General features: G+C 39.7%; 2 protein-coding genes across 2 annotated transcripts in view; one reads left to right on the top strand and one right to left on the bottom strand.

The window, feature by feature from the left end:
* The window catches only part of dph1 (diphthamide biosynthesis 1), a 155,624-nt gene that overhangs the window by 17,208 nt on the left and 114,091 nt on the right, over positions 1-24,325 (top strand). The window contains exon 2 of the mRNA XM_077611089.1: positions 11,329-11,436. The gene's annotated coding sequence lies outside the window, so the exon portion shown is untranslated. The remainder of the gene's footprint in view (positions 1-11,328; positions 11,437-24,325) is intronic.
* rtn4rl1b (reticulon 4 receptor-like 1b) overlaps positions 1-24,325 on the bottom strand; it is an 89,415-nt gene that overhangs the window by 6,123 nt on the left and 58,967 nt on the right. The gene's annotated exons all lie outside the window — the stretch shown is intronic.

Raw genomic sequence — 24,325 nt, 5'->3', positions numbered from 1 at the left:
CTCAGTTGCTCACAAGAAAGTTTGGTTCAAGTTTCACCAATTTGTCAGCACAAAAATAACAGTTTTCAAAGTACTGTTGTATATAGAAAGTATATAGAATTTGATCATCTACATAGCCTTAATCTCACGTGCACACGATACGAATCTGTGTATCTGTGGAACTGAGATTTTCATGTCTACTTTCTGACATGGAAGGAGTCAATTGCCTCAGATTATTTGCGCATTTTACATCATACAAGATGCATGAACTCACAGTACTAGTTGATCCTTCCCACAGTTGTAAACACATGGCAGCGTGATGCATAAGATTACGTAAACTTTCGCTGTAATGTCAAGCCAGGAAGCACGCAGAAGCTGTGTGCCATCACTCAATTATCTCGTAGGCTTGTTTACATGAAGCCTGTCTGGCTTTTTATTCCCCGTGACAAACATTTGCAGGCACGTCGGCAGAATGCCAAAACTATTAGTGCGAATGACATCAGATTATGTTGTAGTCTGTGTCAGTGAAGGAATTGATAGAGGGCATCATAAGTGTCTTAACATGCATTATTAATAGGACTTGTTCCCTTTGTGTCATAACACGCCATGCAAGTCTCTTCAAGTGCAATTAACTGTCATGGAAAAGACTCAAGTTGAGCTGGCAACTGACCCGACGACTTGCATCAGCATAAAGACCATCAAGATTAAGTAGAGACCACAGTGTGAAGCACAAAGCAAGAATGAAAGCAAGACACTCGCACTGGGTTATGTTAATGTTAATATTCTCAATTGATGCCCACCCTGCAGACACACAGAAATATAATGTTTTGCGTTTTATGTACCACAAATACTTCATCTATAAAATTCTAGTCACGTGCATTTTCATTTAACTATTAAATGGGGTTGAGGGACCTTGCCAAAGTCATTCTTGGATAGGCTCTGGCTCTCTTACCATTTTAATGAGGGCAAGCGTTCAATAAAAACAGAGTAACAAGTATAAGCTTGTTGTCATTTTGATAAGGATCAAATCCACATTAACATAACAGCATGGACATTTATATGGTTGTGCTTTGTCATGGTGCCACATCACTGTCAATAATAATGGACATGAATAGAATTTACATAATCATGCTCTCTGGCCTATAAAGACAATGAAAATGCAGCATTTACGTGCCTCCTCACCACCTCATTTACATCAAGCTTGGTTTTCTCCAAGACATGAGGTGGAGATTTTGTCCTTTATTGATGGTAACTGTACCTAACACCTTGTAAAATACAATACTGCTCAACTTAATTCTGTCCATTTTGGCTTCTACGGTTGAAATTTCCCTCCACTCCTGCATCATTCCATACATTTGTAAGTTAAAATTGGACCAGGAGGATAATAAGATTCAACATCTATAAGGTTTACATAGAAACAGACTCTAAATATATGAGTTTATATAAGCCTTGGCTCCCCAGTAGGGAATCGACTGCTCTGAATAAAACATCCTCTTCTAAGGCTCTCCAGTGTGAGTCAGTGATTGCATATTTATTCTAATTAAGGAGAACGCAACATAAGAAGGGCAGTCATTTTCTCAGAGGGCTTCAAAAGCACCAATCATCATCTCATGTTGACATTTCCAAATGTTTATGATGATGTTTGAAGCGCTGATTGCCGCCATTAAGAATGAACCTGCTCGAGGCACTTTTTGTGACGCCACATTTTTCTGCGCAATGGTATAGATTTGGCCTCATTTGTCACTGAAGGGCAAAAGGCTGCATCAAATTTGTTGACTGCTCATGCATAAAAAGGAGCGAGGCGGAGGAAGGAATGTTCCAAAGGAGTAAAATTGTGTTTTTGGGAGACACATTTACATAGCAAGTGCCTTCAATTAAAGGAGCGCTGGGCTACTGTTGGTTTGTGCTGTCGCCAACACTTTAACAGCCTCGTTAAAGACCGTTTTCATGGGTACTCGGCCGTTTGGTCGCCGGACTTTTGGTCGCCGGACGTTTGGTCGCCCGCCTGGTTATTGATAATTACCATTTAAAATTGTTGCTCAAATTCCCTAAATACAAACTGCAAATTATTATTTAGTCATACTTAATGCCCTATTAATTATTAGGCTAAAGAAAAGCTCCAAATTTCCCGTACTTTTATTGTGTTTTGTTGGAGAATTTGTTAAGACCCTGACTGACGTCCCTTCTTAAAGGGACAATGCATGTACATACAAACTCTTATACACTCGCACGTCCGCTCAGTGAAACTGCTCAGGGCCATTGTTGGCTTTTATTGATGCGTAGACTGTGTTGTTTTACCTTGTTTTGTCGCCGGACCCGGCGACCAAAAGTCCGGCGACCAAACGTCCGGTCACGGTTTTCATGATAACAAGTACAAGTCTCATTTTAAAAGATTGCCTTAGGTTGATCAAATGTCTCATTTTGTTACTTTTTCTCTGTTGAGTTGTTGTTGTGACTGCGCCGCATTGCGATTGTGTCAGCTTTGACATGATCAGAAATGCCTTTTTAGAGCCATAATGGTTTTGTGCTGCTCTTTAGTTCAATCCGTCCGTCTCTGCGACAAGCCAAAACAAACCATTTCCATGGAATAAGATGCACGTTGGAATTAAATCATTACTTAATAGCCGCGGAGTAGTAGGTCATTATCTGCTCACTTGGTCACATTCCCTTTTCAGGTTCTCATGTCACTTCTCCTCATTGGACAAAAACACACATTTCCTTCATATGGCGTATGACTTAAGTCTTCTGTGGCCACATCGTCAGTATCAAAGGGAATGACTTTCATTCATCATGGCGACAAACTGCAAAAATGATGCGCAAACATTGTGGGGCCTTACAGCGGTACACTGTCGCGACCTAATGGTTCACAAATCATCTAAAGTGTGCCTATAGTTCATATACCGTAGTGCCATTACCTTGATGGAAAGCATTCGTAAAGCAACTGTCGCCTGTTTAAAAACCGATAAAAACTCTTGAGGGTTGTAATATGTCGCACTGTGCACCCTCAGTCATAACATTTGACCTACAAATTGAATGTCTAAAACAATTTGTGACAATCACACCGTATTTTGAACACAGTAGTGAAATCATTATTATAGGAAACATGAAAAGAACTCACTCATTGATTCTTCTGATTGATTTGATTTGATACGAGAGCAAAAAGACTGGCACCTCGACACTGAGCAGGCAGTTAAAAAATTGAAATCGTAAAACCTCTATATGATCATATAATAGATGTAAATGTTTATATAGTCTTGTTTAACTTGGATTTTGTTACAAAAGACAGGCTTTATTCTGTTATCATAAATCACCACTCCTCCTCCCGACTCGGGAGTCCCGAGTCCTCACAAATATAATACGAAATTTCGGGTTTGCTTCGGGCTCGGGCCTGCAAATCATGTTAATTGCTCAGGCCGGGCCGAATTTTTGGAACGTGTCTTCTTGTGGTGGATGACTTTGCAACGTGGTAACCTTGTAAATTGGGACCAATGGAAACCTGGAACTATGTGTACTTTGATGGTCTAATCGAATAAAATATAAATTATACGATTCTATGGTTACTAAAAAGATAAGGTACATTGTGTTCTCGTCCCACTGTATAGAAGTAAAACTCTAACAAATGTTGTGAGGAAGTGGACATGCCCCTACTTTGTGCACTAAATTTCAATTCCCTAGCATTTGCTCGAGAAAATTGTTGAACGCTTACCAGCAATCGGGTCAAATTCTATCTGTGGAAGGGTTTAGGCATGGAAACATGTCCCAGGGGGTGTCCATTAGGGTAACACGATGCTAGCAGAGCTCTTGTAAGGGTATGACCTCTTCATACTCTTGTCTCCCAATAAGACATATTTATATTTGCATCGCTCAATGAACGCAACCATAAAGGAAGGTCGAGCTGAGTATGAATCCTATTATTAGTAACTGAGTTTCTTAATAACATTAACTGTGTTCTTTCCCATTATTTCCCCTCTGTGATTGCCTTTTAAGAAGTCCATCACCTTATGATGCCTCATCTGATGCGCACGACCGCTCAGATCGCATTCCCCACAACACTGATCGCCGCTAAAAGCTTTTCGTAGTTCAATATATAGCCCTCGCACGGATGCACTTTGGAACCATCAGGTCTCTCTGAAACTGCACCTGCTTAGAGAAAAGGGGAGGGGATTTCCACTTGGGTGCCCCCTTGTAGCCCTATAACAAACAAGGAGGCATCCTCCTGCTGCTGATGATTCCTCCTTGAATATAAACCGCACACGCCCTGGATTCAAAAAGATCAATAATTCATAACAGGTGAGACACACACACACACACACACACACGCACAGACGCACACACATGCCCTGCATTCTCAAGTAATGGCTTCAAAGAGGCAAGAAGAAACAAGAATCGTGGAGAAAAGTGCGCGTGGGAGCTGGCGGCTATGTGTTGGGACTCATTAGTTTGAACGACGGTCGGGCAACCGGGGCGACCAAAAATGAGTTGAAAGACAGACCTTGAGGGAGAAACAAATGATACGCAAACACTGCGTGTGTAAGGCGACACCCATGGTGGGTAAACTTTCTGATGTAAATGACCACAGTTAGCCTTGTAATCAGGAAGTAGTTTTTCATTGAAATTGATTGAGCACACAGGAACACACCTAGGGTATATCAAAACTATAAAAGGACTTATAAAACTGGTTCTTTATAGGATTGGAAAATATGACTTTTAATGATAGCCAGGAAGCATTGCCTCCGCTATTATTTATAAATGAATATAGTCCCAAGTTGCCTTTGTGGTCAGGAAGTGTCAGGCAAGTTGCATCAATAGCCATAAGATGAAATATAATAACAACAAAAGCAGGTTTACAACAGATAGCATATACTTTATGTAATATTATACTTAATGATTATTATTCTGTATTTATTATTATTTGTTCTTATTGTTACTTTTTATACTCATTGGTACTTTACCGCTTTCTCAACAGGCTTTTTAGAAGTGGTCATCCAATAAAGATTGGTGTATGATAGTCACTAATGTTCTAATCCAGTCGTAATTGTCATCTGACGTTTGCCAGTCAGATGCAAGGTTGCGCTTACTTGAAAATCTGATGTACAGCTCACAGCAAAAGTGTATGTTGGTACTTGCACCATTCACACATACCCTGTTTGCCACAGCTTTTGATGCATCCCACCTATTTTTAACCTAGCTTGGAACTGTCTGAGACAAAGTATTCAAAATTTAGAAGTCAATGTGAATGGCCATAATGTAGGAAGATAAAAACATCTGTTTTTTTAATAGTATCTGTCGTTTTGCCGTCCCTACAAAATGCGCCGTGGGCTCCTGCTCATTTTGCCCGTTAAAAACTTCCACTTGCTATCATCAGTTGTCACTTTTCGCATTTGTTTGGAACTGTCTTTCCAGAAACACTAGATCATTTCATTTTGCCTAGTGCAGTAGTAGCAATAGCCTGATAAGAGTGCAAGGAATTCTGCATTGCAGAGACAGGTGTGGCACTCACTCGCTGTCCAGCGAGTACTTTTGAGGTCAGGCCATACATTGGCAGAGGCAATAAAAAAGGTTGTGGGTTTTTTTTCTCGTAGAAGCACTCGTGCGTCCAATTTCATTCTCGTTTGCCCTTCAATGTCTCCAAAAAAAATAAGTCAATAAGCCATTGACTGCACAGGCTTTGTGCCGTCCCAATCATATATAGTCTAAAGAGATCAAATGTTCCAAATGTATATTTATTGTGTGTAATATAAGAACATAGGAGCTTCAGCATGCTCTCTGGCATTGTGTGCTCCTCACGACCGCTCACTCTCAGACACTCAACACTTGGACTCCTGCGCACAATGAAATCAAAGACTCTGTTAAATTCATGGTCTCATCATAGCAGGTCTTGCGTCTGATTGGATCCCATCTCCTTTTCTTTTATTTCGTGGTTTCACCTTCATCGAGTCTGTCTCGAGTTTCATGGAGGCCAGCCTGGCTAGATGAGTGTCATTTTATTCTCTCTTCTTTATATCAGACAACTTACTCAGTATATTGATTAAAAGTGGCACCTACACTTAAGAAAGGTTTCCACGTTTTTAACCCTGCATAGTAATAGACCGTTGGGAATTAATTTAATACAATTGGCAACCACTGCCATTTACAGTCCTACCTGAAGATTGTTAGATTCCTAAAATGTATATGTATTTGAAATGTTTCCTGCCTTCTCATCTCCCCTTTAAAACGTTGCCCTTACACATTTTAATTGATTCCGTTTCTGTATCCCGAAAGTACGAAGCGTCAAGCTTCGTTGGACGTGACGCGGTCGCTGTCTAGCGGTGATTAAAGAAAACACGGCCTGGCTGCGTGAGATATCGCCGTGGCTTACGGGATTTAGTGAGCCAAGCGCAAGTCACAATAGCCCAAACCCAAGATTTACTTCAAAGGTGCCATCACCAAAACCTCGCAACATCCGGGGCGTCTTTTCACATTCTTAGGCCTGAGTAGTTGCGTCAGAGAATGATTTTGCATTCGTCATGACGAACCCTATTGGGCTACGGGTGCACCTCCTTCCCAATTTCCCCTCCACGACAACACTCATGGCGAGTGCTTCTAAACGCAGGCTCCATTGAGAAGTGCCATCATTTTCTCCCCGTAGTCTAATTCTACCCGTGTGATCAGATTTTTCAGGAGCTAAAAGGACAACATCATGGGTCGTGAATGGCGCCTAGAGAGATGTCAGACTCCATCTTAGCCATGTGATGAGATATTATTCCCTCTCGAAGCCCCCGGAGGGCAAATAATGAGACCAAAAGTCGAGAATTGAAACAGAGTGAGAGAGAGTGTGAGCAGAATAGACAGCGGAGGCTTGTTTACGGCTGAAATAGAAAAAAGTGACGTTTGAAATGGAGGGAGAAGAGGTGGTAATTTAGCAGGAAAGAGCTTGGAAAACAAAGAAAAGTATCATTGCCTTCCCTTTGAGGACAAAAACATCAATGTGGGGTGTCACCCATTCTTACAGTTGTACTAATGTGACGTCAAATATCAGATTGTGAAGTTTTCTGAGTTGTGTTGAATTTAGTAAACAAATGCAGTCTCTTTCCTTTCAGATTAAACTGAGCTATTTTTCCTGTCAAAGTAATTTACAATATTTTTTCAAACTGTTATTGTGGAAATGTATACTGTTTTGTGGCTCGTAGTTTTTTTGCATAAATAAAGACATTCTCTCAAATGTACTTGGAAATTACACCTGCTATTTTGTAAATTAAGTAAATGAACATCACAACATGAGGAACTGTGCCACTTTTAATGCGGTATTCGGAAAGATGGTAGAACTTGCATTATGCATTTAAACAAGTGTAGTTCACGCTGAAACAGTGTTGTTGTTTTTATGTTGAGTAAAAAAAACAAACTGAGATCCTCTCCAGTGCACAAATCTAGTTCTTAGGTTTGGAGTCAGGGAATAACAAAAGTAACGGACATGCACCAGAAAGTCAAACTGCCTTGGAAAACACTCGTTGACAGCAACAATGTACGAATACTAGACCGACATCAGCTCTTTTCATTAACAAAACAACACTTGGCTGCCTCTGAGGATCTTAACTATATTTTCTGCCAAAGTGGCAGCATTCAATATTGACTGGAGGAAAAGAAATGGCTGTGAAAACAGCGTTAGATCAGGTCACTGCCTAAGGATTAGAATTTTGTAATATAAAAGGAAAGTATGCACTATTCTCCTTCTGTCACTCAGAATGTTTTTGCAAGTAAACTAGCATGTTTTGAAAGAAAGTCAGGTTTTCACTGTGCATTGTAAGATCATTAAAGTCCACGTTATGGATACAGTATATGAACGTATTGTAAGATGAGACTGTAAAGAAACAATTATAAGCCTTCAAGTACTGTAAAGCTGCGTGTGTAGTCTTCTGTGTTCCTGTGAGCAATATTTGGCATGTATGATTGCTTCTAAGGACTAGTGGTTGTAGTTAGTAAAAGAAGCCGACTTCTATATCACCAAAAGAGTTAGTGTTGGCCCCAAATCACCAAGGCATTCAAAGCAAGTGAAAATGTCACCTCTCAAATGTCAACAAGCATTAAATGATGCCGAAATTTAAGAGAAGGGACGGCAAGATCCATTTAGGGAGAAAAAAAAGAAGAAAAAAATAGTTCAAGTTGACTGTTTGTCTTTCCATGCGCAAGGCAAAACTCCTTCACAGCAGAGCAGCCAAGCCTCACATTCAGTGAGTGCAGCACTGCATGCCGTCCCCACCGGGACCATTATCTTCACACCTCTGTACCCTCGGCGCCTCCTCCTCCCTGCGCCCAGTCTCGCCGCAAACCTCCCATCACCACGGGTCGGGTCCTCTCGGAGGTCAAACTGGGCCCCAGTCAACCATGGGGAGCTGTAATGGGAAAAATCCCAAACTCAAACCTGCCACGTTTGCAAAAGCGATTCTTTCTGTTGAACTTGACAAATGGCACTTTTCCACGCCGTGTGCATATCACGGAGGGATTCAATTTACTTTCTTCTGTGCGAGTAAATGAAGAATGTAATTGGTTCAATGTGTAATGTGGTTAGCACGTCTGGCTTGTAGTTCTGGGGTCGAGGGTTCGAGCCCAGGTCGGTTCACACTGTGTGGAGTTTGCATGTCCTTGTCTGCATGGCGCTGGTTTCTCTGCACATCCCAAAAACATGCAAGGAAAGCTTATTGGTTGTCTCCTTATCTGGCAACCAATTTGGGGTGTTCCCTGTCTTTTGCCCATAGTTGGGCGGGATAGGCTCCAGCACCCTGTGATCCTTGTGAGGATAAGCATTACAGAAAATGAATGAAGTAATAAATAGTGGTAAAATGTAACATTAAGAATGAGGACAACACATTGCCTAGAGTCCCAAATTTGTGTGCCTTTTATCCACAATTCAAAACTAATTTTTTTTTGTTGGTTAATGATTCTGTTTGAAAATAGTGGATTGAAAGCTCCAATTCACTCGCACGTTTTTTCCACTTTTGTCTGGTGCAAGTTGGAAAGTTTTTTTGTTTTTCTTCAGTTGGATGGAAAACTTCCACTGTGAGTTGCAATAAACAGCTTGAAGGAGGCACCTGGCCTCGTTTTAGAAGGATTGTTCGTGACCTGCCAAACCATAGCTTGTTGTGAAATTCGCTGCCACCATCTGTTGCTCGCATCTATTTCGCTCAAAATGTCTTGTCTTTCCAAAAATGTTTAAGTTGAGTCAAACGATGACTGCGTCTGCCTTCGAGGAGGCAGTACTTCATCAACAAACTACAAAATGATGCATTTTAGTGAGTGTGCGGATCTGTAGGGCCGATCGCCAAACTGAAACAGCGAGGCAGAAAGCAGGACTCCTTTTCAGAAATAGGCAGCTTACAAAAGATTTACTTGGTAGTTTAATTTCACACATGATCGATCGGTATGCACTCCAGAGACCCAACTATTGGTTGTATACAAGCATGGAGCTTAGGCCAAATGTTCGGAGTTGAAGGCCGGGGCAAATTGGTCGCTGGACTGGTTGCTGTACAGTCACTGTACACAAAGAAAAACTGCCATTTGCATGGTTGGACAATTTAAAGTCTTTGACAATGCATTGATTGAATTTGGCAATGAAATGTGATCAGTCACTGCAACCCCTCCTGTTTGAAATTAATTGGACATCTGTCACTGTCAATGGCACTCATGGAGTCAATAAACCCATGTAGAAGAAGCTTACTCAAGGAGAAGGGCGTCCTCTTTAATAATGTTAACTGTGTCAAGAAAAAATAATGATGTGATGACTGTTGAAGATAATTACATTCTATTTAATGTGGAATTTAGTGGCAACATATCCAATTAGAATGGCAATAATCTCAGTGGGATTCCCAGAACATTGTTACTAAATCATCTGCTTCTCAGTCCAAAAGCAAGTGTTTTTCCCCCTTTCTTTTTGTCATTTTTGTGTGTAACTTTTGCCTTTAACCAGCCATTAATAACAAGTAACATTTTTTTTGAACACAAATATGTGTATATGTGTGTATATGTATGTGTATATGTATGTGTATATATATGTATGTGTGTATGTATTGTATATGTATTTGTATGTATGTGTATGTGTATATGTATTTATATGTATATATGTGGGTAAGTGTATGTAAAAAAACAAAAATAAGATTAGATTCCAATTGCAATGTTAACCTGGCACCATACCTTTTTTATAATGTACACCTATGTACTATATAATGTGATAAAAAGTGCCTTTTTCTTTTTATTACACTGATGTCTGTTTCTCTGGTCAGAATAATAGTCACTCACTTGTAAGGCTGCATCATTCTCTTTTGCATTGAGACACTCCAATAGCTTTGTTTTCATTGTTTTCACTGCGTGGCCTCCCAATTTACTTGCTTAGAAGGAGAGTGAGTGTCGTAATTAGAGATGCATCGGGGGAGCTAATCTCTATTGTTAGCTGTTCAAAGGGTCTAATAGTGATAATAGCTGCGTAGAGCCAACACACCCTCATTCACCAGATATGATGCCTATTGTTACAAGAGAATGGTGCACTACTCAGCTGTTTTCTTGCGCCAACGCAACTTCCAGTTTTGCTCGTTTTGATTTCGTAGAAACAAAATATTTCAGACCGAAACACAAATTACTTCTATTTTTGGTGCAAACTTTCATAATTTTCAGTGAATTTCTATTGTACGATGCCAAGCCATTGACGGGTAACCCTTTTCAGGATGTACCCCGTCGTTATACTGCGGTTATGGCCCCTAGAGTAAAATATTTTCATATAATTATGTATAATTAGATGTTATTTCATTGATTTTGTGTTATCTTTAGCCAAAGTGCCTTTTTCTCTTTTTCCACCTTTGATGGGGTCGAGGCTTGGTTACAATTTGTTTTCATTCAATTTGAAACTTAGACACGTTTTATTCATGATTCCTATTTCATGTGTTTTGAATTGTGTGTAGTCATTTTCTGTTCATTTAAGAGATAAAAAAACATAAAAAGAGAGTTGACTCCGGCTAACTTTGCACCGACCCTTTTTCCTCTTCAGCCTCGGTCACGCTCTAAAGTGAATTCTTTTTCTTTAGTTAAATTTCATAGTATTTAGCTAATTGCCTGCCATTGACTATGATTTATTACACAATTAATTGAACCTGAAGAATGGCTTAGAATGTTCATTTTTCAGTTCCCATGGCGGCACTAGTTGTCCAATCCCTCTTTCACTGTAAATGGATTGGACATCTAATGCCGTCAATGGCAGCCAACGACTTAAATGAGTGTCCTCTCAAGGAGAAACCCCAACCTGGTCGGCTGCTCACCTTGCCCGGGTCAAAACCACCTCTGACTGCACTCATTTTATAAGTGCTTTATCTTTTGTTTGCTTTCCAGATGTTCTGCTCTCCTAAACACATCCCACCAGTTTTTCCCCCCCACCACGCTTGGTTCCTGCTGAAAGAAGACACAATGGCGGCCGGGAAACTGCATGCAAACCAAGAGGTGGGTGGTCCGTACTGTGGTTTTGCCTACAGTTCGTTAATAGTTATCTTTCCGGAAGGAAGGAGCGGAGGATTAGTATCATGTTAATGATAATTAGAGGTAAAGACAATGAGCACATTTCATGGTGGGGTAATGAAGCGAGAATATCGCGCATGTTGCAAACACTTGGCTCTGCTCTTTATTCATGATAAAGGCTTCACATAAAGTTTTATAACTGCGGAAAGATAATTTTTTTTGCACGGCACTGAATAATTGAACAGCAACGCTGAAGAAAAAGCCTTTAAATGAGCAGCTCTTGCCTTGTTCTGAAATCATTTGCATGATATCTATACTAACACTTTAAATAATCCTATAATCTAAAACTAATTTTACTTTGTTTGTGCACAAATGGCTGTAATTTGCATGAAGTGCTCATTTTCATTTTACATTCCCATTAGCTACTTATGGAATCCTGCTTTTCTATGACTGTAATGCACCCACAAAAATGCAATGCAGATACCCAAAATGTCACTTTTTTCATTTTATCACACGTCATCAACACAAAATACCACAAGTAAATATTGAAAAGAAGCTCATATTGATCACGGGATCTTTATGTATGTTAATTTTATTAATCTCGACCTAATACTGCTGCACAAAGTGGCATTGGTCGCGTGTCTATTATGCGGTGTTATGAGAATTCTTCATTTCCTTCTTTAGTTTGATCCTGAAAAATCAGAACTGGATGCAATAATTAAAAAATAATGCATTCGACACGGAATGCTTTGTTCTCGTCCCACTTCTGAGGCAGCTCCTTACCAAGTCCTAGCACTGTCAAGTTTGAAAAGAATGCACACAGTTTGTTTTTTCTTCAAATGGAAAATAAAATGAAAATGTTTTCATGTAGTCGGCCTTTTCCCTCCAAGCGAAAGAGGGATCTAGTAAGAGAAAATAAACTAGTTTGCATCACACTCACACACGCTTCCAAGCACAAGCGGCTTTGGGTTGTTTTAATTTGCCCTTTTAATGCATAAACTAGCAAATGCTGTGGATTGTTTTAGAATTGTGTGAATGTATGAGATTTGTGTTCATTTTTTTCACTGGGGAAGCATAAGTTGTTCCAATTGGACTGTTGCTTTGTAGCTTTTTTGGGGGGCCAAATTCTAAGCCAAAATAGAAGACGCAGTAATTTAGCCTTTCGAACAAACCCACTACATTAACCATTTAAAAAAATGATTTGCTGTATGAATTTTAGGTGTTTTTTTAGGAAGGCCTAGAATAAAGTTTGTTACCCCAGTGTGAAAAAACAAAATAGAAATCGCAAGCATCTCTTTTACATATTAACAAGGTTTTACGATTCACCAATCCCAGAAACCTTACCATATTAGCACTGATGTGCACGTTTGAATTTCAGTTGCCATAAAAGTAGCAGGAGTGCTTTTATTCTGCTGGTAGATGGTGAAAGAGAATCTGTGAGGAATCAATGATTTGAGATTGCATGCTGGGTGTTTGTGTTAACTCCATACTTTCATCAGGAATTCAATTTTTTGAAGCATCAATAAGGCTGGCGGGAACACACAGAGGAAGCATCAATTCCAGAAGAGTTTTCTTTCATTTCTTGCACAGAAAATGGCAAGATACTATAAACTAAAAGTTTTGGAACTCTGTGTTAGGTATTAGTTTGCTCAGGATTTGTTGTTTCCTCCCCCTCCCCCTGGGCGACCTGTCCTTGCGATTTCCCATTTTAGTTCACCTGTCGTTTCCCAGCTCCCGCTTGCTTCCTCTTATGTGATTTAGGTTTTTCTGAAGAATTTCATTTCCAAATGGATAACAAGCTTAAATGTGATCAGTGAGTGCAATTTGAAATGCAATGCAAAGTTGCCCCTGTGATTAGTGATCAGCTGGCATGACATTGAGTTGATAAACTTGTGGCTTGGATTTAAAATGTTCCATCTGATGCAATGTCAACTATGAGTTATTGCTGGAACTTGCAGGTGGGTTTGAACTGGAATTTTCCTTGGTTTACAAAGCCCCACTTTGGAGGACTCAGTTGTAAGAACCAGCACAACAATCTTCTTAACGGCTGTCCTAAACATGTGACAAGCGCACATTATCTCAGGACAGCAGCTTTTCTTCTTGTCAGCTAATGATTTCCTCCTCGGAAAAGACACAAACAGCCCTAAAGATTGTTTTTTGCGCTCTCATAAAATCCTCAACGTGTGTAATCGTATCATTAGTAATCAACACAAAAAGTGCCTCTCTTTCATTTGTCTGGCACGTTGATGAAAGTCAGCAAATGGCGTGTCGCAATGTTTTCTCTGCAAACCAACATTTGTATTTGCAACTACAAATGAGGTTGTTGAAGCAAAAGAAGGCGCTGATACAAACGCTTGGCTACTTTCGTGCTGCCGATGGAAGTAATTATGTTGAATCCATAATAGCTCTAAAAGGCTAATTGGCAACAATAGAAGTCGAATCCATTTGAACTGGAAGGTTTTACTTTCCAGATTGCCAGTTATGGCAAAGGCAAATTATTCTTTGTATATAACACATTTCAACAGATGTTAATTCAAACTGCTTTACATCACATGAAAATCAGCAAGATATTTGAGAGATAGAAACAAATGAAATGATATGTAAAGATCCAATTAAATCAAAATGCCTTATCATGAAAACATTTAAATAAAACTAAATAATAAGCAAAAGTGCGTCATAGTGGACAAACCAATGTTCATGTGTTGTGCTCAGAGCCATGTTTTGTAGACCAGCAGTAGGATTTTTATAGTCTATGTTCTGTTTTTATCAAAATGTATAATCAATGTTGGATGGAAGACAAGCAAGCCAGCAACAGGCGATGCTACTCCTGTGGCAAACATTAAACGGAACCCCTTTAATAGCATCTTTACGGCACTGTTGGGAAATGTTCCACTTTGTTCTCATGTTTTCGTGGACCCATTTGTCATCTCGCCGATGAATTTTTAATAACAATCATGGGAGTTGGAGATCAAAACTGGCCGGGATACGCAACAGCTACGTTTCTTGGAAGAGATCTAGTGAGAAAAAGAAAAAAAATCCTCTTAAGTTGAAACAAGCTGCACTTCCTCTGAGGCTTGATTGACTGCTTGAGAATCTTCACGCACCAACATCGCCAGTAATTACATGCTTTTCTTCCCCCCCCCCCCCCCCCCCCCCAAGCATCCGCATGTTAACATGTGTTGTGGGTTGATGCGAACTTGGAACCTTCAATTACAATGATCCAGTTATTTATCTGAGCAGTTAATAAACTGTGTTGATCAGCCTAACAAGCCACATATTAAAAAATTACATATTTATCCCTTTATAAATGTTGACCTAATAGCTAATTGTTTTCTCCGGGTTCCCTCCCCCATCCCCACAACATGTGTGAATGGTTGTCCATCTTTTGACTGGCCTGTAGTTGGGCTCCAGCACCCCCCATCTCCCTTGTGAGTGGTTCAGAAAATGAATGAATGAATGTTGCTTCATTCACCCATTCCATTTGAAGTTAAATCAATTTTATAGTAATGTTTTTTGGCCAGTTGCTTCTAGATTCAAAAGTACGTGTACAAAATAGGTAGTGTACAAAATATATTGGTATGTAATTGCTATTCATAATTTCTAAAAAACAAATAACTAAAAATACGATATTTCTATGCACAGTGTTTTGTATATATTTTGAAAACTAGATGTCTACATAGGGTACACCTGCTAAAAAGACGATTTTTAAAAATCTAATTCCTTGTGATTTATGTCCCTTTAGCCATCCTTTTATCTAAAAGGCAATCCTTTGCTATTTTGCTTAATTAATTCAAAAAGACAAGTGAGACATTTTGCATTCTTTCACAAATCAGCTATTAAAGCCTTAGTTTGCTCTCAAACTTTTTGTTTACTCAAAGTAGGCACTAAAGCGTGGAGCCAAATGTTCACTTGAGTTTGAAATTACTTCCAGTGCGACTGCAGTCTAAACTTTCTCTCTCAAATGATTCCTTCCTAAACGTGTCACTGCCAAGGTAAAAATATTAACTTGTGTGGCTTCACAACAGCTTTCACATTGTATTTTTGAGTCATAGTCAGATAAACTAGAGAAAGTCCTCATCTTTTTGCTCTTTCTGACACTTTATAAGATGCTACAAGAGTTTGCTACAGAAGTATTTTGTCGTGGGATTATGTTTCAGATGTTCAAATTGTAAGCTACAAGCCAACTTCTGAATGTGCTTTCAAAGTTGAATTTTCTTGAAATTGGATAATTACTGAGTCAACATAATGCACCAGAAATTAGCATACTTTAATGGATTATTCTTTACTCAATATAAACATGTATACATTTGTCTTCAAAACAACACTATATTAATTTGTTAGTTCAAACACATTCAAACTTTTTAAAACAAAGAAAAAAATCTCCATTATCAGTCAGGAAATCACAACGAAAATAGCTCCTTTTCTCACATTGGATAAACTTTTGATGTAAAACCTCATTTGTTTGCGACCTAATTCAGCACTTTTAATTTTGAGGAAAAAAAAAAGTTTAGTTTTTTCACTTTGTTGAAACCACTGCTATACTAATAACCCTAATCACTAATATGGCTATAATATTGACACATTTTCAAGATATTCAATCTAGGATTCTTTATCAGCAGATAAAGACTGGACATGAATTCACACGCAGAATTATGTGAATGGGACATCCCTACAACATACTATCAATTGTAATTTAGGTACTTTAAATGAGTTCCTTCCATGTGCTCCTATTTTCTAAACACTGCATGTTTTTCTTGTAAAAACAGAGCAGAATTACAAGGCGTATTTTGCAATTTAGCTTCCCATCTGTCAACAAAGGGCAAAGGCCCTTCTGGAGTACAGTCAAATTTATTTTTGTTGTTTCATTGTTGCCCCAAAGCTCTTAGGCCTTAAGCATTACCCCCACTGTGCGTCCTCTTATGTTTTCAGTCCCAGCGGTGTCACTTTCACTACCCTTCTAAATTGATTCGTTGGGTGGGATTTAAGTGGGATATATCAGGGAGCCCCTCTCTCCTTCTCTTGGTGTGCGGGGACATGAATAGGCTCTGGAGGAAAAGAGTCGACAGCGAGCTCAGCACTTTGTCCTATAATGAGATTGGGAGTGATTTAAGCAGAAGATAATTATAGATTAAACATGTAATCCTAATGCTCGGAAGGCAGACAAAGATACTCTGCGAGATTAACTTGTCGATAGCGGGGGGATTGGGGACACCTGCACTTCTTTGACTGTGACTGAGACATTTTTCGGGGAGGTTTGAATTTAAATTGCCCAGTTGAGACGTTGTAGGATAAGGAACTCATTTAAGTGCAGGATTTGTCTTGAATTTATGTACGTATATAGCCCGTGGTAATTGGAGCACACTGAGAATTTTAGGTATATTGGATTAATTTCATTGGGATAGTAGTTGCGATATGTTCATTATGCACCGGGGATTAATTGGTAGTGGTTATGTGTTCCGAGCAGATCTTCGTTTTCTGGATTCAGTGTTTATCGCTCTCACCAAGATGGGCTACTCCAACGTTTCAGATACGTACATGGATCATTTGATTGTGTATTGTTTGTCATTGTTCTTTGCTATGAGTGCAGACCTTGCTACACTTAAGTCGACTCCGGTTGAGGACAAAAGGCACAAACTAAATGGCAAATGGCTTTAGGCATGATAATGCACTTTTGCGCTCGGTTTTGCCTCATGCTATCAATTTTACATGTTAGGAATGTTGCATGTGATGCAGCAACTGTATGTATGCTGTCTTGGGCTGTCTATTTGAAAGCAGGGCGGTGACACTGTGTGAGTGATGGGTCCACCGGGAGCTCAGAGATGCATCAAACTCTCCTAATTAAACTGAAGGACCAGCAAGGCTTCCAAAGGAGCTGGACTATTTTTGCATGAGTTATGTAATGGATCCTCTTTTGTGTGTGTGTTTGAGGCCTGTGTGCGTTTGCACATTTATATCTTGATTAATGACGCTGCACTCTGTCAGTACTGATGACAAAACACGGACAACGGTGTCTGTTTTTTTTCCCCCGAAGTGAAGACACAATGCCTTGATTGAGTTTTCTCTTTGTTGCCACCGATTGTTTTTGACAGGCAGCCAAAACATTGCGCCTCGCTATTGACAGCTCTTACGTTTAGTCAGTATAAGATTACTTTAGCTGTTTATCATCTGCAGCAAATGCTGACTTTATGAGGTCTCACATCAATCTCTCCATATGAATATTTTCCTCTCTCTTGAGGTGGGGGGGGGATCTCAAGATACACAATGTAAAACACCAGGTGGCACTCTAACCCCTAATGAGACTTAACAGAAATGAATGGTTAACAATTAGAATCCTGAAGAAATCAAAAGGCAATGACATTTATGGTGGCCGTGGTAATGGAGGGTCGTGACTCAAACTGAAACTGCAAGTTATGTCTCTAAATTTTCCATTGGTAAGGATGTGAGTTTTATTGGTAGCCTTGAGACTACTGGCTGACGATAAATCCAGGTTACTCCACTCTCGACAAAAGCATTTCCTTTCTTTTTTTTCATTTTACTTGCCAAGATGACAGCTCAACAGAACATTTAACTGTCGTTTTAGACAGGAAGGATTATTTGGATGAATGCTTAATTTTATTTGCGTGTTTGTCCCTATATGATATTTACGTTACGTATGCAGTAAAAATGTGACAATCAATTATTGAAAAACATTTTGCTGATCCAACCAATGTCTTTCTTCAGTTGGGTCCATTACTCTACTTGACCTGTTATCACAGCACTCGCTTGACAAAATGACAACAAATTGCACACACACTGTAGCTAATATTTACAGCTGCATACACCGAAACAAACCGACCCCCAACTGTGGGCACTCCCTCAACACACCCTCACACGCGCACACTATTCCAGTGTTTTGACAGATTGATGAATCTTTTATGTGTTTATCCATTTTAACTCCATGCCTAGTGTATTATTCAAGTGGTGGTGTGCAGTGTGCATTAACCCTCTCAGATAGAGCCCATATAGGCTTGGACAGAGCAATGGCCCCTCTACAACACCCACCCTTGTTTCTGATGGCCATATCTGGCAATCCGTCATCTATCATCATCTGTTCCTGTGCTACAGTTTGTTTTCTCAGCTTTCTGGACCCATCTTCACTGTGCTGTCACAGACCTCTCTCCTTGTTAACTGCTTTTCAGTCATCTTCAAAAATCCGATCTTGCTGTCACTGTCCTTCCTTTTTTGGCGTAGAGCTAGCGAAAAGCACAAAGTTGCCTTGAGTTTGGCAGTCAGTCTTTTCTCGGTCCTGGACCAATGCCATTGTCGCCATGACAGTTATGAACTACGATGGCAGCAGAACAACACCAGTAAAGGATGAAGCAGGACCAAGAAAGCGGGACAGCGCGTAAGCCCCGCCGTGCATATGCTCGCCAGCTAGTCAAGGGATAAAACAAGTGAAAACAACAGAAGGCGGCGTCTCTGTGAAAATGACACGGTCGACTTTTTGCCTTGGAAAGCTTCTGCGTGCACGAGTCAGTGTGACAGGACACACCAGACAAATGCTGCCTTATTATAACCTCCAATGCCAATGCCCAATGCTACTCCTTGTTATACACCCTGCCTGGTGCCGGGCTTCTGGTTAAAGCTCTGTCATACTACCAGGAGCGAAGTATTCCCTCCACAGGCAGGCTCTATTGATCGCCGTGTCATAGGGCACATTATGCTGTCGTCTGGGTGAAGAGACTAACGCAAGGTAGAGTGTGACCCAGGCCGGCGACCAGCGAGTCCAGTGCTGCTTATGCTGAACTGAGTCTCAGTTGAATTAAACTAACAGACGATTCCTTAGATTAGATTAGATTGGATTGGATAACTTTATTCATCCCGTATTTGGGAAATTTCACTGTCACAGTAGCAAGAGGGTGAGAATACAGACACCTTATTCACCCAGTTTGCTGTTCTTATTTATCTCCAGCAAAATTTTATACTGATAGTTAAATTACAAAAGCATATTCTCAGTTCACAGCGTTTCAGGTCATGGAAACCATGCGATAGATTTTACGGAGATGTAAGAATATGTATTTACATGCTACAAGAAAGTCAACTTGCGGCCCGGTGGATGAGTGGTTAGCATGTCGGCCTCACAGTAGGCTCACCTGGGTTCAAATCCAGGTTGGTCCACCTGTGTGGAGTTTGCATGTTCTTCCTGGGCCTGTGTGGGTTTTCTCCGGGTACTCCGGTTTCCTCCCACATTCCAAAGACATGCATGGTAGGCTGATTGGACACTATAAAATTGCCCCTAGGTATGAGTGTGAGTGTGAATGGTTGTTTGTCTCCGTGTGCCCTGTGATTGGCTGGCCACCAATTCAGGGTTTATCAGTGATGTGTCCCTTACTTATTTTTTTTTCAGGGAGTTGGCACCCATCGGGATGGACTATAGCGCATTCCTATTTGCATTTGACGCACGACACATTTATAAACTTTGCAAACTATAGACTTATGTTGGAGAATGCCAACAGTAAAAAGATGTGACATTTCCTTGCCTGCTTTGAATGCGTAAAAATATGCCATATGGTGGGTAATCATTTAAAAAAATATCAGTGGGATCAATTAAACATTGGTTCATTTTATTATTTTTAAGAGTTTAAAAGGACAGGAAACTTAAAAACGTTTAAAAATAACACAAATCGCCTGGCATAGTCATTGAGGACACAGTCGCTTTATTTCTTGACCATGCAAGGGCAGCTGGTTTAATTGCCTTTCAGACAAACATTCACACTTTCATTAACACGGTCACTATATCTATGTGCCCTTTAATAACGGATAAGGATAGACATTACAGAAATTTGACAAATGAAACATCACTGCCTAAATACACTGGCAACACAAAAAAGAACAATGCCTTAAAAAAAGAGCAAAAAAATATGAAGCTGCACCCTTATGCTAATCTCTTGCTTTCATGAGTGGGGAACTTGTTAAAAGACGCTCTATCATAATCCATTTTCTTCTAAATACATGAAATATGTTTCAAAATAAGTCCGGGAAGAATGGACGCAAACTGAGAACAAGTGAGTTCTGAATTTATGTATGAGTTATAAGCAGGAATTGATTTTTGAAGTTTTAGTGGAATTAAAACGCAACTTGATGTCGTCACGCCCCAAAGCTCAGTGCTTTTTGATCAAATCTATTTTGACTGGGAGGGGAAAATGAACGTTGAGTTAAATGAATGCTCTAAGAGTTAATTACTCGTGTATGGAAGCGTTTTAACTAATTATACAAAAAAATCCTATTCTCTATAAGTGTAATGCTTAAGGTCAAAATCAAATGGATGCTCTTTCCAAGTGAACAAAAAAGCATGTACTCTTTATAGAGTGTTTGTGTTTTACACGGACTGTAAAAGGTCATGATCGTGATCACGAATGCCTGCAGAGCCTGTGTGGACTGTCTCAGTCAAAGTACTTCATGAGTGGTCCCTGGTGAACAAGCATGCCAGACGCCGACGAGTTTGCCTCCAATGTTAAGTGCACTGGCTCATTACAATCTCATTTAGAAAGAAATCAGCGGGTATTATCATGGGATAACAGTAAGATTATCTCATAAAAAGTAGCATGGAAATGTAAGCTTGGCTTTTTGGGAGAAAACAACTGATCGTCTACTGTTTAAATTAATTAAAGTTGGTGTTTGAAGAACGATTCATCTGAGGTAATTAGTAACATTAAATTTAGATTGCATCATTATTTGATAACTAGGGTTTTCACTTTCTCAGATTGGTCCATAAATTAGTTGACTTTTTAAAAAATGATCTTACTACAGTTTTTCAGAATCTTTTTACCACTCTTTTGCCCTTTTTATTGTTACACTCAAGAAGCTTGCTCGTACAGAGTTTTCATTCCTCGAGGGACTTAACCTACTAAATCTATACATCAGTGCTACTGGTTTCATATTTTCACACCGCCAGTTTTCGGTTCTGATACAGATTTAGATTTATTCAATTTACACAATGTGATATTACGACATAAGTTATGTACATAATTATCTCTGCAAAAATTTGTGGTTAGTCATGTTTATCACCTTCACGAATACCGCCGGGGCTTGTTTTTTTTTTGCTCATACCTTCTGTTTAACACTTCTTGTGGAAGGGTATTTTCCCACCTTGGCAACACCTCAATAAACATGACAGTCTCATTCACAGATACTACACAGGCAATTCAGATGAGACGTGAGGCTCAAGTCTTTCATATAAGGCTTAATAAAATGTCAGAATGTATAAAATTATGTACCGTATTTTCACGACTATAAGGCACACTTAAAAGTCTTAAATTTTCTACGAAATAGACAGGGCACCTTATAATCCAGTGTGCTTTATATATGGAAAAAAGTTAAAATGTGTCATTCATTGAGGGTGCGCCTTATAATGCAGTGCGCCTTATAGTCGTGAAAATACGGTATATTAAAATATCAACCTCTCCTCAGGATAAGGCACAGTCCCAGCTAAACTATACAAAAAACTGGCAATGTATCGGCTGGAAAATTCGGTAACCGCTGCAGCTCTACTAAGAGCTAACAACTCAATTATTCATGGTTTTGGTTTCATCAGTTTTTGACCCCTTGTGCTAGTTCTGTGGGGAGTTCATAAGTTGGGGGAAAAAACAGTTGGTATGCAAACCACGAGTGACAAAAGACAGAGGTGAGTACTGTAAGTAGAGTAGAGGGAGATGGGGGCATTCATGGGATCTGATTAAGACAGAGCATCAGCATTCAGAAGCTGGTCTCCCATCACCTGCAAAAGACGGGACATTGAAAGGAAGATAAAGACTATCCATGAACACCGCACGACCTTAGTTCTTTCTCTTAGACGATTCTGCCTTACTGCTCTCAAACTCAATCTTGTTCAACGCTAACTGAGCTGTGGGCTAATAAGCCAGCGGGAGAAGGGAAGAAAAAGATGGTGCTGGAAAAAGCAGCCGTGGTTTAACATCTTTTTCTGGGGCATGGCTAAGCTTTATTGGATTCCAACGCCAGCCTCTTCGTTGTGTTTCCCCTTAAGTCGGGAAGAATTTTCTCATAACCTTTGGCATATGCGCAATGTCAAATGTAATCACCCTCCCTTTTGGAATTCCTCTGTATATGATACTAGAATGAATGCTAAGACGGAGATATGACGGTTCTGTCAGTCATAAGTGGACAACGGCCCTGAAAAAAAAGAAGCTCCATGTCCTTAATGCTGATTAAGACTGTTTTTTTTATTGGTAGGTACATGACAAGCCCTCAAATTTACAGACAAAACCCAGCAAGTGGAAAATTAATGAGAATTTGTGGCATATGATCTGGGTTTCAAGATTTAGTTGGTTGCTTTGTGTCATTAGGATTTCATGGTCACCTGTTTTTGTCAAGCCTTTTAACTTGGGTTAATCAATCAGCTTCTCGCCATCACCTCTGCCTTGTTCAGGTGTTCCTCCTTCTCTTGTCAAATTGTTTGCATTTAGTTCCCTGTTTTCTTTCACTCTTTGTTTTGTCATGGCTATTGATTCCTTTTGGTAGTTTTAGCTTTTGTTTTGCTTTGTTAACTGACTCCCATTTTAAGAACTTTGAAAATGAATGAATTCATTTTTTTACGTGTCTTGATTTATCTTTTTGTTTGCCTGCCACTGGGTCAGCACCTAAAAAAATATTTTTTTCAAAAGTTCCAGCAATATTTGTGAAAATATATGTATTCAGAACAAACCAATCACCATCCTGCATGAAACCCTTTCCAAATTGGTATTACACTTCCTATTTGTAACATTCTGTTCCACACCAATGTTACCTCAACAACACTACAAAATCATGTTTAATGGCAGTTTTAATGCAGCAGACACCATCAGTTGTTGGGGGTTGTCATTTATCCGGACTCTTTTAATGTGGCAATATTTAATTTCCAACTGTTGAATTTTACCTCAAAACGAGAGCCTTTGAAATGAGTACTAATGCAAATAAAGCTGGGTCTCCTTTGAGTCAAATTAATGGGCCGAAATGATTTGTGTGGATTCACAAATACCATGTTAAGCCAATTGGGAGGAACTTGCTTGAATCCTGTTTCCGTTGCCTCCTCTCTCCTTTAAGCTAAACGTGTCTATAAATAATAATTGACCACAAGAATGGTTGCCAACAAAATGTATTAGGTATTCAGTCCACTTCTGTCTAAAGCAATTGATGCAAAGATGCCTTGTGGAATTCAATATTCTCTCTTGTTTGCTCACCAACCTTATTAAACAGTAATGCAGGAAAAAAGGTGATTAGTGTTGGTTAAAGCAAGAAATACCAAGTCTGGCCAATATCCAAGCACCATTTTGTCTCTTTGCTACTTAGAGATCAGAAAATGCAGTTTGTCTATTGAGTGGATACCTTTATTTATACTAAACTGTCCCCCCGGTAAATTGGCTTATCTTCCCTCATTCAAAGAAAATGCATGCTACATTAATTGATGATTTCTTTTCTGTTAATCTGACTTTGGGTTCTGACTTTGACTGGTGACCAGTCCGTGGTGTGCCCATCCTCTTGCCCAAAGTCAGCTGGATAAGCTCCAACAACGCTTCTGAGGACAAGCGCTATAGAAAATGAATAGTTGTATGCTGTGGCCTGTGAGTACAGCTGTAAGAATTGTCTCTTTATGTGACATATCCGCTGCAGGCTGAAATCCAAGCCTAATCTTATCAGTGCATGAAAAGCAGAGCGGCCCTGCCTGTCGCTGTATCTGTTTGACTGGCTTTGAGAGTGAGATTTTCCTCATTCAAGTGCCTCCTAAAATCTCTGCTACATGCCTGAGATAGAGAGAGTGAGAGTGAGAGAGAGAGAGAGAGAAAGAGAGAGAAAGAGAAAGAGAGAGACTCCAAAAGAAAGAGAAGGTACAGATGCTTTC

This window comes from Stigmatopora argus, chromosome 10 (assembly GCF_051989625.1).
Source record: "Stigmatopora argus isolate UIUO_Sarg chromosome 10, RoL_Sarg_1.0, whole genome shotgun sequence".
NCBI lineage: Eukaryota > Metazoa > Chordata > Actinopteri > Syngnathiformes > Syngnathidae > Stigmatopora > Stigmatopora argus.
Note: the sequence above shows the minus strand (reverse complement) of the source record. Positions and strands in the feature narration are given on the sequence as shown.